The sequence below is a fragment of the Eucyclogobius newberryi genome, unplaced genomic scaffold, assembly GCF_026437365.1.
Source record: "Eucyclogobius newberryi isolate DKJ021-1_F unplaced genomic scaffold, fEucNew1.0.hap1 SCAF_16, whole genome shotgun sequence".
NCBI classification, from domain to species: Eukaryota; Metazoa; Chordata; class Actinopteri; order Gobiiformes; family Gobiidae; genus Eucyclogobius; species Eucyclogobius newberryi.
The window spans coordinates 21,750,061-21,764,362 of record NW_027315790.1 but is presented as its reverse complement, the minus strand read 5'-3'; positions in this window follow the sequence as shown (position 1 = coordinate 21,764,362).

Here is a 14,302-nt window from a genome sequence, read left to right as displayed (position 1 = left end):
ACAAGAAGAGATGAGGACAGATGGACATTGGAGTTGTCAGCTTTCTATTCAGGTGAAGACCAAAGCTGCGAGCACATGCAGCCAAGTCACCTCCGGGCACAGCAGCAGGACTCTTCAAAGCTCAGAGTTCACAGCCCTCAGAAGAGTTAAAGGGGATGAAAGGCAGATGAGCAACTAAACTAAACTAGTTGGTGTAATCCCTCATATCCCTCATTTGTCCAGAATTGTAGAAAATGATTTTGGTTTTTGGTTTCAAGTGAATGTGAAATGAATCCAATTGACTACAACTCAATCTTTTTCTACAATAACCTATACTAGCTCTACATTTCATTGCATTAAACCGCTCTATTGGTTTATTTGTCTTTTAATGTTCTTCATGAAGGAGACAAAGAAGTAGTTTAATGTATCTATCTATTACACACACACATGCACACACACACACACGCACACACACACACACACGCACGCACGCACACACACACACACACACGCACGCACACACGCACGCACACACACACACGCACGCACACACACACACACGCACGCACACACACACGCACGCACGCACGCACACACACACGCGCACGCACACACGCACGCACACACACACACACGCACACACGCACGCACACACACACACATGCACGCACGCACACACACACACACGCACGCACACACACACACACACACACGCATGCACAAAGACAATTGTGCATGCGTGTATCTACATCTTGGGTATGTTTGACGGAAAAACTCTGTTCTGGCCTCTGAAAAGTGCTTATAACCCCTTGTTTATGTATTTGGCAATTGAGTAACTTTGGACTGCTGTAAAAACAATTTGAAATAAACAAATTCGTTTTTTCACATTTTTCTCAGACAGCAAAAATCCATTATAACACCTCCAACATATGTCCCGTTGTGGAGAAGGGTCCCCGCTGCTCTGGCTTCTGCACCCACTTCTCCCCTGAGCATCCTCGTCTTCACTTTGGTAAGTATCATTCATAGTTTATCCATCGACCCCTCACATGAGCTCATGCCATTGAAACCTCTGCAACGAGAACGCATTGAGCAGAGAGATTAACTAATTATGACCCAAACAACCTTTGTGTTTGAACTAAAGAACAAAGTAAAGTATCAGTTATTAGAGGAATGAACTGTCACATTTGCACATGAAGAATACATCTGTTAATTCTCTCAGTTTGCAAGGACCCAGACCCCGCTGTGCTCCCCCCTGCTGGCTCGGTGTGGGTTTGTGAATATGTGGTTAGTTACAGATTGTAACTGTACTCATGGCTGCCCCGGCGAGCCAGCATCAGCTGTCGCTCTATCTATTCTAGTCTAATGCATCTGTCCCCTCGGCCCACCCAAAAGCTCCTCTCTCCAGGATCCTGACTATGTAAAATCTAAATCCCACGTGGAGATGGACAGATTGTTACAGGAGAGAGTGAGCGAGAGAAAGAAAGAGAGACAGAAAGAGAGAGAGAGAGTGAAATGAGAAAAAGAAGAGCTGTGATACTGGGGAGAGAGAAGCTATCAAAGTTTCACACATGCTTGGCGCAGCATGGAGGCCAGCGGTCTGTGAAAGTGGTGGACTTGATCTGAAAGACCCAATAAAGCAAAAGAGCAGCGTCATCAAAAACAAAAGACTAGGCCCAACAGGCTGGACCAACTGTTGTGGCCCACACGAGGCCACTGTGGAAGCAAAGACTTTAGGATTACACCATAGCCATTTTAGGATTGTTCTGTTTTGTTTTTTTGTTGTTTGGTTGAAGAGTTCGCAAAACACTTGGTTGGTTTGCGGATTTTTGCTAATCTCAGTGAAGCGCCAAAGAAAATAATTAACTTTTATTTTGGACCCAAAAATGCTCGCTACAAATAGTGCGATTTTAAGCTTTCCTTCTGGTGTCTGTGGTGCTTGGCAACCGTCCACGGCACAAGCTGTTTTCTGGCCAAGTTAACACATATTCGAGCACCTATTTTCAAAAACTTTTCAAAAAAATTCTGGCATCCACAATTTTGTCCAAAAGTGCTCTTAGTTACTTTTCTTCTGGAGGGTTTGCCACCTGCTTGTTTCCTCCATGGAGATGTATTGCTAACCATGTCTATCTCCATGGAGACAAGCAGGCGGCACCACCAGGCCAAGTTACACATCAGAGGTTTTATTTATAAAGCGTGCATAAGTACAAAAATGTTTTATGCATGACTTTCCACGTTGAGTTTGAGAATGATAAAAAAGACAATTCCAGGTGGAAAAAAGTGCGGTTCGATCCACAAACCCTGAACTTTGCGTGTGAGGGTTTTACGGGACAGGGCAGAAGAAAATCTGTGCACAGAAATATACAAAGCTCTGTATAACCTGAGATCTAGGGTTTTATTTTAGCATTTAGTATAATTATAGATGCAACCAGTGCGTGTTTTTCAAGATTTTTTCTACCAATAAAAACATCTGTTATTAACAATTAACTGGAACCTGCAGGCCCCGCAATCTCACCAATTATAGCCTCAATTACCAGCTTCTAAAAGAATGTAATCCATTGTGTAAGACTCAAACTTTTGAAGAGTTTCGTGTGTGTTTTCCGGCGTCGTGGGAATCAAATACTGTGCTGCTGTCTGTGATCACCGTGGATACGCCGAGGCAGGCCGGCACTTTGTAGTTAGCATGTGGCGTGTCCTCTGCTCGCCTGTCCGTGCACCAGCTTTGGGGAGCTGTGAGCGAGGCAAATGCTAATGCTCCATGTGCGGCTATCACCAGCGGAGTCTCCCCCCGGCTCTGCTCTGATGGACCACTGCCGCGTGTTCAGGAGATGAAAGGAAAGGCGGGAATTCATCTCACGCTATGAATCCTGGGTAAGAAGCGTGTGATGTGAGCACTGCCCCATCCGTCTGTGGCTTTCATCCTGGTATCGATATCACATCTCGCTGTCCCTCCTCCTGCCTTTCTCCTGCTGCATTCATCTGCGTTCTGCTGTAGCTGCTTTGTATTTTATCCTCTCTTCTGTTGGGCCAAAGTTTGGGCTATGATACATTTATCTGCATAAATTTGATGGACAAACAACATGGATAAATGCTTGTAAATGCCCCATAAGTGCTTAGAAACAAATATATATATGATTTTTTTTCTCTGTGGTGCTAAACATTCTTTATGTTATGTAAATACCCTCCCTATACACAGGCACAGTATTATTTTCAGTGACAAGAAAATATCTTTTATTGCGTCAGTCAATTTTAAAAGCCCCCCAAAAAATCTAATTTTTTTTTCCATTTGACTTACTTATTTTGCACTCGCTGGATCCTCATAAGCCCATCTGCACCTCTTGAGTTTGCCCCTCTCGTCCCGTTTCTGGACATGAATTGATCAAAGTGTCCATTTTGGCCATGACAGTTCAATTTGACATGACAGACACACACACACACACGCACGCACGCACGCACGCACGCACACACACACGCACACACACACACACGCACGCACGCGCGCACGCACGCACGCACGCACACACACACACACACACATACACACACACACACACACGCACGCACGCACGCACACACACACGCACACACACACACACGCACGCACGCACGCGCGCACGCACGCACACACACACACACACACATACACACACACGCGCGCACGCACGCACACACACACACACACACACACACGCACGCACAGACACACACACATGCACGCACGCACGCACACGCACAGACACACAGACACACACGCACGCACAGACACACACACATGCACGCACGCACGCACACGCACAGACACACAGACACACAGACACACACACGCACGCACAGACACACAGACACACACGCACGCACAGACACACACACACGCACGCACACACAGACACACACACACGCACGCACGCACAGACACACACACACGCACGCACGCACAGACACACACACACGTACGCACAGACACACACACACGCACGCACGCACAGACACACACGCACGCACACGCACACGCACAGACACAGACACAGACACACACACACATGCAATGCACATGCAAGTAGTTGCTAGAAGTTTGGACATAATCTGCTTGGGGGGAAAAAATATACATTTCATTCCAAAACCTTGTGCAATAAAAGGCTATAAACAGTTGCAGTTGCAAGTTATGTTGTAATTTATCAATAGTTATAGTCTAATTTTTGAAAATATTTTCTGCAATATGTTACACCTGCATATAATGACAACGCTGCTTTTTCAACTGCTCCTACTTTGATTAAAACATATTTTTGTGTCTGTATGTAGGTTATGCCGTGTTCCATTTATCCTCTGAGGTCGGAACTTCTCTGAGTTTCTGTTGTCGAGTAGATAAAACAAAAGCAGAAACTAGTAATCGGAAAGTGTTCAAATCAGACAGAGCACAGACCATTATCATTTTATTTTTTTACATTTACAGTTATAATGTATCAGCTGAGAATTAATATCTGCCTTTGTTGTCATCAGCTCCATATAGAGGTCCGCAACATTGGCGTAATAACACATTTATAAGTGCAGAGGCTCAGCTACAGCTTCACAGACAGCGGGCGGACAGAAGACAGCCACTAAAGGGAAAAGAGCACCAGAATTACCATTATTTTAACTGTCACATACCACACTTTATCCAAATGCAGGGCAGGTGGCTTGGCGGGTGTTCCAGTGTGAATAAGTTGCATTCACGTTACATAATTACATTTATTCAGCCAGTTCAGCTCTTTATTAAATAGAAGTGTTGGGCATTTTATTCTTTTGTAATACAATGAGTTCTGAGGGCTTGTCACAAAGAGTAATCATCAGGTTCAACATTTCTGAATTTTCCTTTTAGATATTCATGGTAAAATCCCACTGCAATCAATTAACTGATTTTGAAAGAAATATCCCAAAATAGAAATACACAAATGTTGAACCATCTCATTCTTTTTTGGGGATTGGCTCCACAAACTTGTCATGTTAATCTCATGGTTTAAGATCATTTCAACTGGCAACAATTAAGTTCTTGGAGTTCACCACTTTATGAAGTTATTGCGAATAAATTATTTCACTTTAGCGTATTTCTGCTAACAAACAAGACGTGCCTGTTTTATGTTGATCGGCTCAAATATTACAAAGACATGAACTATAAACCAGATCAACTGTTGTTTTATCTTTAAAACATTAATAGTAAAATACGAACACGTGTTTTTAACCTGTGCACTATCTTTGAGGGCAGCACAAGGGTTAAGATTGTGCCTGTTTCTTGGTGATGTTTATAATGTTACTTCCTGGTTTGACATGAAAGACAATATTGCATATAGGTAGAGCAGGCATGTCCAAACTAAGGCCCGTGGGCCAAATGCGGCCCTCAGACCAATTTTTGTCGGCCCTCCGGCTTCCTGCCAGGTTGGTCCAAACAACAAAAAGTATTACTTTTTACTGTAAAATTGGAGAGATTGAAGCATTTTGATGTTACAGCAACCCAATATTAATGTTCCAAGTCTTATTAAAGGTGTGGAGGCATCAAAACTATGACAAATGCAAAAATTTGACATTTTCAAGTTTTTTGTGGCTCTTTGCTCCGTAGATGTTTCAAAATGCGACCCTCCGTGAAAAACGTTTGGACACCCCTGAGGTAGAGGTAGTTCCACAACTGTTACTTGGCAACCAGATAGTAAACAAGGGCCATTTAAATGATTCAATAGTTAGTTCAATAGTGATTTGACAAATTATTACACCCAACATTGATGATACATTTATTTTGTTAAATAATTGTTTGACCTGTCATAAAAAAGGTGTGAGTTACGTGCAAAGTTTCTCTGCATTTTTGATGGTTTGGCGCATTTTTAATGACATCACAGAGGTATTCTGCACTCCTTCCTGTCATTTTCAGCTTTTAATTGTTTAATTGTTAATGACTGATGTAAAACTATGATAACTATTTCCCCCGGGGACTATCTCACCAAACAACGTCAGAATTAGAAAAACATGAGAACCTGTCATAAGTATTGATTCTGCTGTACAATGTTGTGATCATCTCTTTATTGAACTGATCTCTGTGGACAACTGGAACGCCGCATTATTGGCCTATGTAAAAAAATAACAAAAAAATAACGCTTGTATCTTAATTATAGCTGCCATCTTGTGTTTTGGGGTCACTTTACAGTAATCAGTTATTTACTTGAACCAACTTAAACTGGTTCCTGTGTCCTGACGATGTGTGAGCTAACAAAGCCAGTTGCCCGCGGTAACATTGGCATTGGTGGCTACGTGGACGCCGCTAATTACGTTGTGTTGAAAGGATTAAAGGTATTAAAATGGCAGACATTCTTATCAGCTCACCGTGGGCTCCTAACACCAGTAACAGTTTATACTTCTTTTATCCTCTTTCATTGTGAGCACGGTCAGGCTCATGTCGGGTTAGTCAACTATGGATTTATGCAATAATCTGTGCAGAAATAATTCAATCATTTTATAGCGCTCGTCCTAATAGAAAAACAGTTCAGAATCAGAAATGTTTTATTGCTATTGTCAGTAAACAAACTTCACAAACTGGGAACTTGCTTCAGCATTAATAAATATATTAATAATACTTAATAATGATAATAGTAAAAAAATATGGACTATATGCTAAAATTAGGGCTGGCAAATAAGATATGTAAGAATAAAATAGGCTTAAAAGCAACATATATACAGGAGGATCAGAACAACAGTGAAAACTTGAAATATAAATAAGTATTGTTGACATGAAACACAATCATGTTTTACTTACCTTTTTGCTTTGGACCTCACAGTCACAGTTTAAGATCAGTGTGCATTAAACTAAAATTGTGTATTTGCAGGTTAATAGAGCTCCTACATCTAAATTTGTTGAGGCCATTCTGGCAGGAACGATATAGCAGTAATGAATGGTAATGGCCTGAAATTTAGCTTTTGGAGTTTATCTTTGCCATACAATAGCCTACATTAAAAACTAATCAGATTAAACATCAGCAACTCTCGGCTGGAATAAGTGTGCTTTTAAAGAGTTGAGATTGTGAAGATTGTGTCCTAAATTTAAAAATCTGATCTTTTTGTGAGAAAGACACTTTAATATAAAACCATGTACAACAGATTTTGACAATTAAAAGGAAACCTGTTGTACATGAAAGAGGCTAATTCACTCATTTCAATGTAATGAACACCCAAAAATCATCATATTTTGTTAATTTACTAGTCAACAGTCAGTTGTACAAACAGTATTTTTCTCTTCAAACTACTGTCTCTTCTTTAATTAATTGATGAATAATGAATAGAATCACCAATATTTTGATTTAATATTTTCTATTTGACAGAACAGTGTGTCATCGGCAGTGCTAGCAGCCACACATGTGCAAAACAATTAACCACTGCACTACCGGCAAGCACGCCAATACACAATCTTCATTTAGAATCGTTATGAGACGATGGTTAAATCATTCCAGAAATGAATGTAGAAATACATTTATAGCTTAATTAATGTGAGGCATGAAGCACTAGTCACTTTAGTTGCAGAAATCCACTTCTCTCGTCAATCTGGAGTTCAGTAAATCCAGTAAAAGGCTCTGGCTTTCCTCTGCCCGCGATTATTTATACATCCCAGTGCGCAAAAATAATCCACACTCTCTGGAACACCTATAAAGTTTGTTAATTTCGAATTCCCTCCACCGTCAGTGCCGGTGTGGAGTGTGGTGGTGCATGAGAGAAGGACATGTGCTATTTTGCTCTACATGATGAGCCACTGAGGCGTCCTTATTACTTTATTAGACCAAGAACACATTTATATTGTGGACCCTTTTTTAACATGAAACATTTTTGGAGTTTGCTCTGTCAACAAAACCTGCATCTTTGACTCACCTTGACAAAAGTAAACATCAGGCAAATGTGGTCTTGGCTTTTCAGTGGTTTTTAGCTGGAAAAGTTGCTTTGATGAAGGCGATGGCTGTTTAAAATGCAAAATACATATTCACTCTGTTGCCTCCTCTCACGGATGTTATTGCTGCCTGCATCTTAGCGTCTATAACACTTGTTTTGTGTCCTTCCCACTCAATCGAAGGCACTAGTCCACATTAATATTCACAGACAGTTCCCCCTCAGCCCTTTCAAATCAGCCGCCGCTCTAACACAGCTTCTTCGCTTGTTTTTCTTTCCTCCTCTGCCCAAAAACTAGTTCGGATCCCTCCATCCCCCCACTTTTCTCTGAATCATTCACTTCAAGAGGATGCAACTAAAATGAAGCCTTCCTCGCAGGTTTTGTAACTTTGTAATGTATTTCACTTCATCATTCTGACTCCTTTTTAGATTTACGTCAGATGCGCTGCCTTGAGATCGCCAAACGTTTGCAATTATGTGTCTGACAAACCTTGGGAACCAATGATTTGAATTGCCAAAGCGTCGTCGGAAGGCGCCGCTTTTCTTACCTGCTTTGTCCAAATGTGGAGCGGCTTCATTGTGTGTAATAATTGGAAAGCCCTCAGCATATTTGTGAACAATTTTCACACACATCTGCACCAGAAACTTGTGGAAGTCGTAATCAAGTTGCAATCACATTTTGCAGTCAGAATCTTCAGTAAACTCTCCACATATGACAGTGGAGTGGGAATGATTGCGTCTGGAAATCTCCGGGCAATCCACTTTTAACGCCAATTGTGAGCTATATCTTTTTTTTGCCTTTTTGTTTTTTTGTGCGGTCACAGCTGTGGCTTCTTTGTAAACAGCTTTTGTGTCAGAAGTGTGCACTTAACTGAGCTTCTGGGTGAAAATAACAGTTATAGAGCTTGAGGGACTTTACTGGTTTTGGTTTTGTGTTTTTATTAAGACTTTTGTCGGCAGGATATAGTGAGGTTTCAACATTTTCATTATGCCTCAATCTGTTATTTAGTGTCAGTTTTTTTGTGTGATTTGGTTTAGTTCTTCATATTGTTTCAAATCAAAGTAAGTTAATTTGCAAAATCAGATAAGTGTCATGAAAAAAAATGAAATTGCATTTTAATCTTAGCTTATGTATTTTCAAAAGCCATCCCTCCTCCATCAAACACAAATAAATAAATAAATGCATTACAAACAGGCATGTTGTCACACTATAATATAATGCAAACAATGTAAAAGTATTCTCGAACGGAATACATTTTTAATGCAGGTATTCAGTATTCTGTTACTAAATACATTTTATTCCTCCCATTACAGCAGATATGAAAAAAGTTGTTTTGTCATGCAGAGTTTTTAAGAGTAAGTCCACTGGATGGCACTGTTGGCTCATCACACACGAGCCCAAAGCCCACACATTATTCACACTGGAGCAGAGAGGGGCCAACACAACACTACTGAAGGCTTGGGAGATGAGTTTTCTATCAGTTTGTCTTTCGACCCTCGTTTGCACCAGTTTCATGTTTGTTTTGTGTTTATTCCTTTTCTCATTTAAACTTATTTGGTGATTTTACTGCCATAACGTAGTGTTATTTCTAAGCCGAATGGACCACACTGCTCACATGCATTGAAAAACCAAAAAGAAAACTGGTTAAGTGCACAAAATCCTTAGTAAAAGTAAATTTGTCATGAGAAAGAAAGTGCGTTGGCTCAAAAGTGGTCGAAGGAAGAGGGTGGAAGACTGGTTCGATGCAGTCGTTTAAACAGCGTAACATGAAGGACCTTAACACTGCGTTGGGATAACAATCAAATACTTACAATGCAGTGGTTGTATTGGAATGAGAGCTGGTGAGAAGAACACAAAGCCTTACAAACATGACACATGCGGGACAAGGCAGTCGTCGCCTGTCAGCTCTATACTGGAGAGTTCAAGTGCGTTGCTCAAGGGCACTTCAGCTGAGTGTATTAGCTCTCAGTCACACCCCGCACCGCTTCATATCGACTGAATTTGAAGTGCCGTCGGCCTCTGTCACAAAATACACTTACCTCTTTTCTTCATGCTTTTATTTTCTACTCTGGAGGAGGCTGTTGTCTGAGAAAGGCCAAATTGAAATGGTTTGGTGAATTTATTGCTGTTCATGGTTACATATGAAAATAGGCAAAATGGAAATGCCTAACCAGAGTATTCCCGCAGTATTTTATGTGGATATGTTTATTTTAACACATTTTCTTATAAACCTAATCCAAATATATACCCACACAGTTGTATTTATCCGACTAAAGCTGTACACGCCTTCACTTTAACCTAACTGACTGAAATGTTTCACTGCTTATTCATTGTGTATGTTTCCTTTGCTTATTTTGAGGCTGTAAACATTTATGAATATTCAAAAGAGACATTAAAAGGCAACCATTTGCATTAGTTGGACACAGTGTATAAGTAATACAAATATTGGTTTGCATTTGCATAAATAAACATTTTAAAACGTTGTGTCGCCATCAATGCTCATTCATTATCCTACTATCCAACATGTTTTTGGCGATCGCTGGTGGTGCAGTGGTTGGGCCCTCTCCCTCTCTTTTGCCAGTATTTCTCTATGTACCGATGCCATTTTCTGCAAATTGTCTGCAATGTCGAACCAACTAAATCCTATATAGTGCAGTGATGAGTACAGGACTCAGCAGGTTAGTAATAAACCAAAGTGATGCAGTGTAGAGTGGATGAGGAACACATCCACTCTACACTGTAATCAACTATCGCCATAATTGATTACAAAAAAAGAAAAGCAAGGTAATCTTTGTTATTCACCAGCTGTCAGGGGTCAAAACATCAAGCTTGATTCCAGCACTTTAAAACAAAAATTGTGATTCACTTCTATTTGTTTCAATTTAATTTTCAGTGGGTGCCCAAATTGCACCAAACTTGCCAGACATTACATGGCATTGGGTCATTGCGAGCCACAACAACAAACAAACCACCTCACCGTTTCCATATTTCTGGCCTGAGCGCGGCTAGCTGAGGTGGAAAGAGTTCACCCATGCCTGCCCGGCTGCTTGTTTAGCTGGCGACAAAATGGCAGCGAAGTTTTTGGCCCCGGGAGCTGAGTTGTGGCAGTCCAACCATCACATCGCATTTCACAAAGGGCCCCATGTGAGCGGTGTGGCTGACAGCGCTCCCCCAGGAACGCTGCGGCACATCCTGCACCCACCAGCAGCCGCGGCCGCCCCGGGACACCTGCACCGGACGGACAAGCTGAGATGTTATGACACATTCGACACGCTCAGTTCGAGATCGCTCCGACAAATCATAACAAATAAGGGCACGGAATAAGAAGAGGTTTATGTGTACCTGATGCAATTGGGCTGGTACATTTGAGCACACGTGTCACAGAGCACAAGATAAATATGAGGACAATAAATATATGGACAATTGGTAAAATCACGCACTCAAGGGAGCAGTGTGTTTAAAGTTAAAAAAGAGGTAAAATGCAGGCTTGGAAAAGTATGTACACCATTACTTTTTAAACCAAAATTGACATCATGCACTTCTTAAAGGGCCGGTACTCTTTTTTACGACTTTTTTCGTGTAGTAATGTCAGATTATAATAGATCCATGTGTCAGATCTGTAGTACTAAGGATGCTGGGAACACATTACCGTATTTTCCGGACTATAAGTCGCACCTTTTTTCATAGTTTTAGCCGGGGTGCGACTTATACTTATATTTATACTTATATACATATACTTATACTGAGCAATACGGAGCGACTTATATGTGATATTATTTGTTATTTTCACACTTGCAACTGCATTTCATACTCCAGTGCGACTTACATATGTTTTTTCTTCTCTATTATGTATTTTTTGGCTGGTGCGACTTATACTCCAGTGCGACTTATAGTCCGGCAAATACGGTAGGTAAGTGAGCGATACATGTGGACCACTGTAAAGAGTTTAAAGTTAACTGCTCTGTTTTTCACACTCAAAATCTGGTACAGCGCCTTTAATGAGGCAACATCCCAACGCTGTCTTTATTATGTCGTTCTGGCCAAGCTAATTGTCAACAAAGATCGCCTTAAACATATTTTTGTGAGGAGGCCATAAGGTATGAGGAAATAAGTGCCACATGCTGGGGGCAAGTTTGAAATAAATAAATGATTGTGTTTGTGCAGCTAGACAAACCACCAGAACATTTTACTGCAGTGAACATTACAGTAATAATTGTGATGGGACTATTGTGTGAACCTAAATATGTAAATTGTATTATTGCACCTGATGTGGAGTGATTTTCGCATTTTTACTCTACTCTAATTGGAAGAATAGTGCAGAAGATCATTGCAGACTATGTGAAATCATGAAATAAACAAAAGGAACGGATATAGTAAGAGACACCGGCATTTTATCACATAGATGTAGGCGTTTGTTGTTACTGCCCTGCTCCTTTGAGAATGCCTGATCTCGTCTGATATCGGAAGCTGGTTACCGCGGGCGCAGCAGTGACTCTGGTGGATGCGGTTGTCGTGTCCGTGGGCAAGACACTTCACTTTTGAATAACGGTGCAGATCGACCGTCTCACTTCCATCAGTCTACCTCAGGGCAACTGTGGCTACAAACCCACCACCACCGCAGAGTATGTATGGAGCGAATTCATAATGCACACAATTGTAAAGCAACAGAAAAAGTGCCATTATTATCATATTCTTCCAGTTTAAAGTCTTGCAACACGACTAATCTCTTGAGTGAGAGTGCAATATTTGAATGCATCATAATTTGAAATATTGGAGTCATTGTTGGTGATATATGGTATACCTGAGCGTTTCATACCATGACATATATATATACACACAGTAGAGAACTGCTTGGTTAGGTTAGGTGTCTTTATTGATTAAGAGGCATCAAACACACATGTAAAATGTAAAAGCAATGTAAAAACAGACATAATGGATCAATCAAATACGCCGAGTGAGCTTGTTTAAAAGAACAATAGCAGCTGGGACGAAGCTGTTTCTGTATCTTTGGTCCTATATTTTGGCATGACCAGTCTTTGCCCCGGTGGCAGGTACTGAAACAGGGCTTTCAGGGCGTGGCTCCGGCCCTGCACTATACTGGAGCTTAGTCTCTGCAGTCGGCTGGTGTATATAAACTCCATGCTTTGTTGTGGCTGTCCAGTCAGTTTGCCAGCCCATTTCACAATCTGTGAAAGTGCATTTTTGTTCTTCACTGACACATTTCCAAACCAAGATGACATGCAGAAGGCTAAGATGGACTCAATAAAAGAAGAATACTTGGAACTATTTTGGGAAAACTCATTGTTGAAATGCATGAGATCTATTACAGTTGTAATTCTCAACTGACGAAAAATATTACGCTTTACAAGTCATCATACATACCAGAGACAATAGGGAACTTACAGGGGGAAACTTGGAAACCAGCTCTAAACCAGTACAGAAAATGGACTAAATAAATAAATGCATCAACACATGTATGCAGAACTAAACTAAAAACACTTGAACCAGATCTAAACCAGCTCGACGGGAGATCCAAGTCTATGAAGACAAAGTAGACCTAAATGAGACCACATAGTCACTCCCACAATCACAATCCAAACGAGCTGTTCAACTGAGCAGGGCCTGGAGGACTAAAGGGATGAGGAGGAGCGGCTTCTGAACCAACGAGGAAGAACTTCACTTCAAACTCTGCCTCTGAAGGTGTGTGAGAGTCTTTCATGACATTAGAGACACGTGATGCCACAGGCCTCCCAAAATGTGATGGAACATGCTAAAAAATGCACTTAAATGGTGATAAAATAACTAGGGAAAGTAGAATAAATGGTCTTAAAATACCATACACACAGTGTAGATGTATCCATATATCTATATCTATATACACACACACACACACACGCACACGCACGCACTCACACACACACGCACGCACGCACGCACTCGCACGCACGCACGCACGCACTCACACACGCACGCACGCACTCACACACACTCGCACGCACGCACTAGCACGCACGCACTCACACGCACACATGCACGCACGCACACACACGCACGCACGCACTCGCACGCACGCACTCGCACGCACGCACGCACTCACACACACACGCACGCACGCACGCACTCGCACGCACGCACTCGCACGCACGCACGCACGCACTCACACACGCACGCACGCACTCACACACACTCGCACGCACGCACTAGCACGCACGCACTCACACGCACACATGCACGCACGCACACACACGCACGCACGCACTCGCACGCACGCACTCGCACGCACGCACGCACTCACACGCACACATGCACGCACGCACGCACACACACGCACGCACTCGCACGCACGCACTCGCATGCACGCACGCACTCACACACACACGCACACGCACGCACTCACACACACTCGCACGCACGCACTCGCACGCACGCACT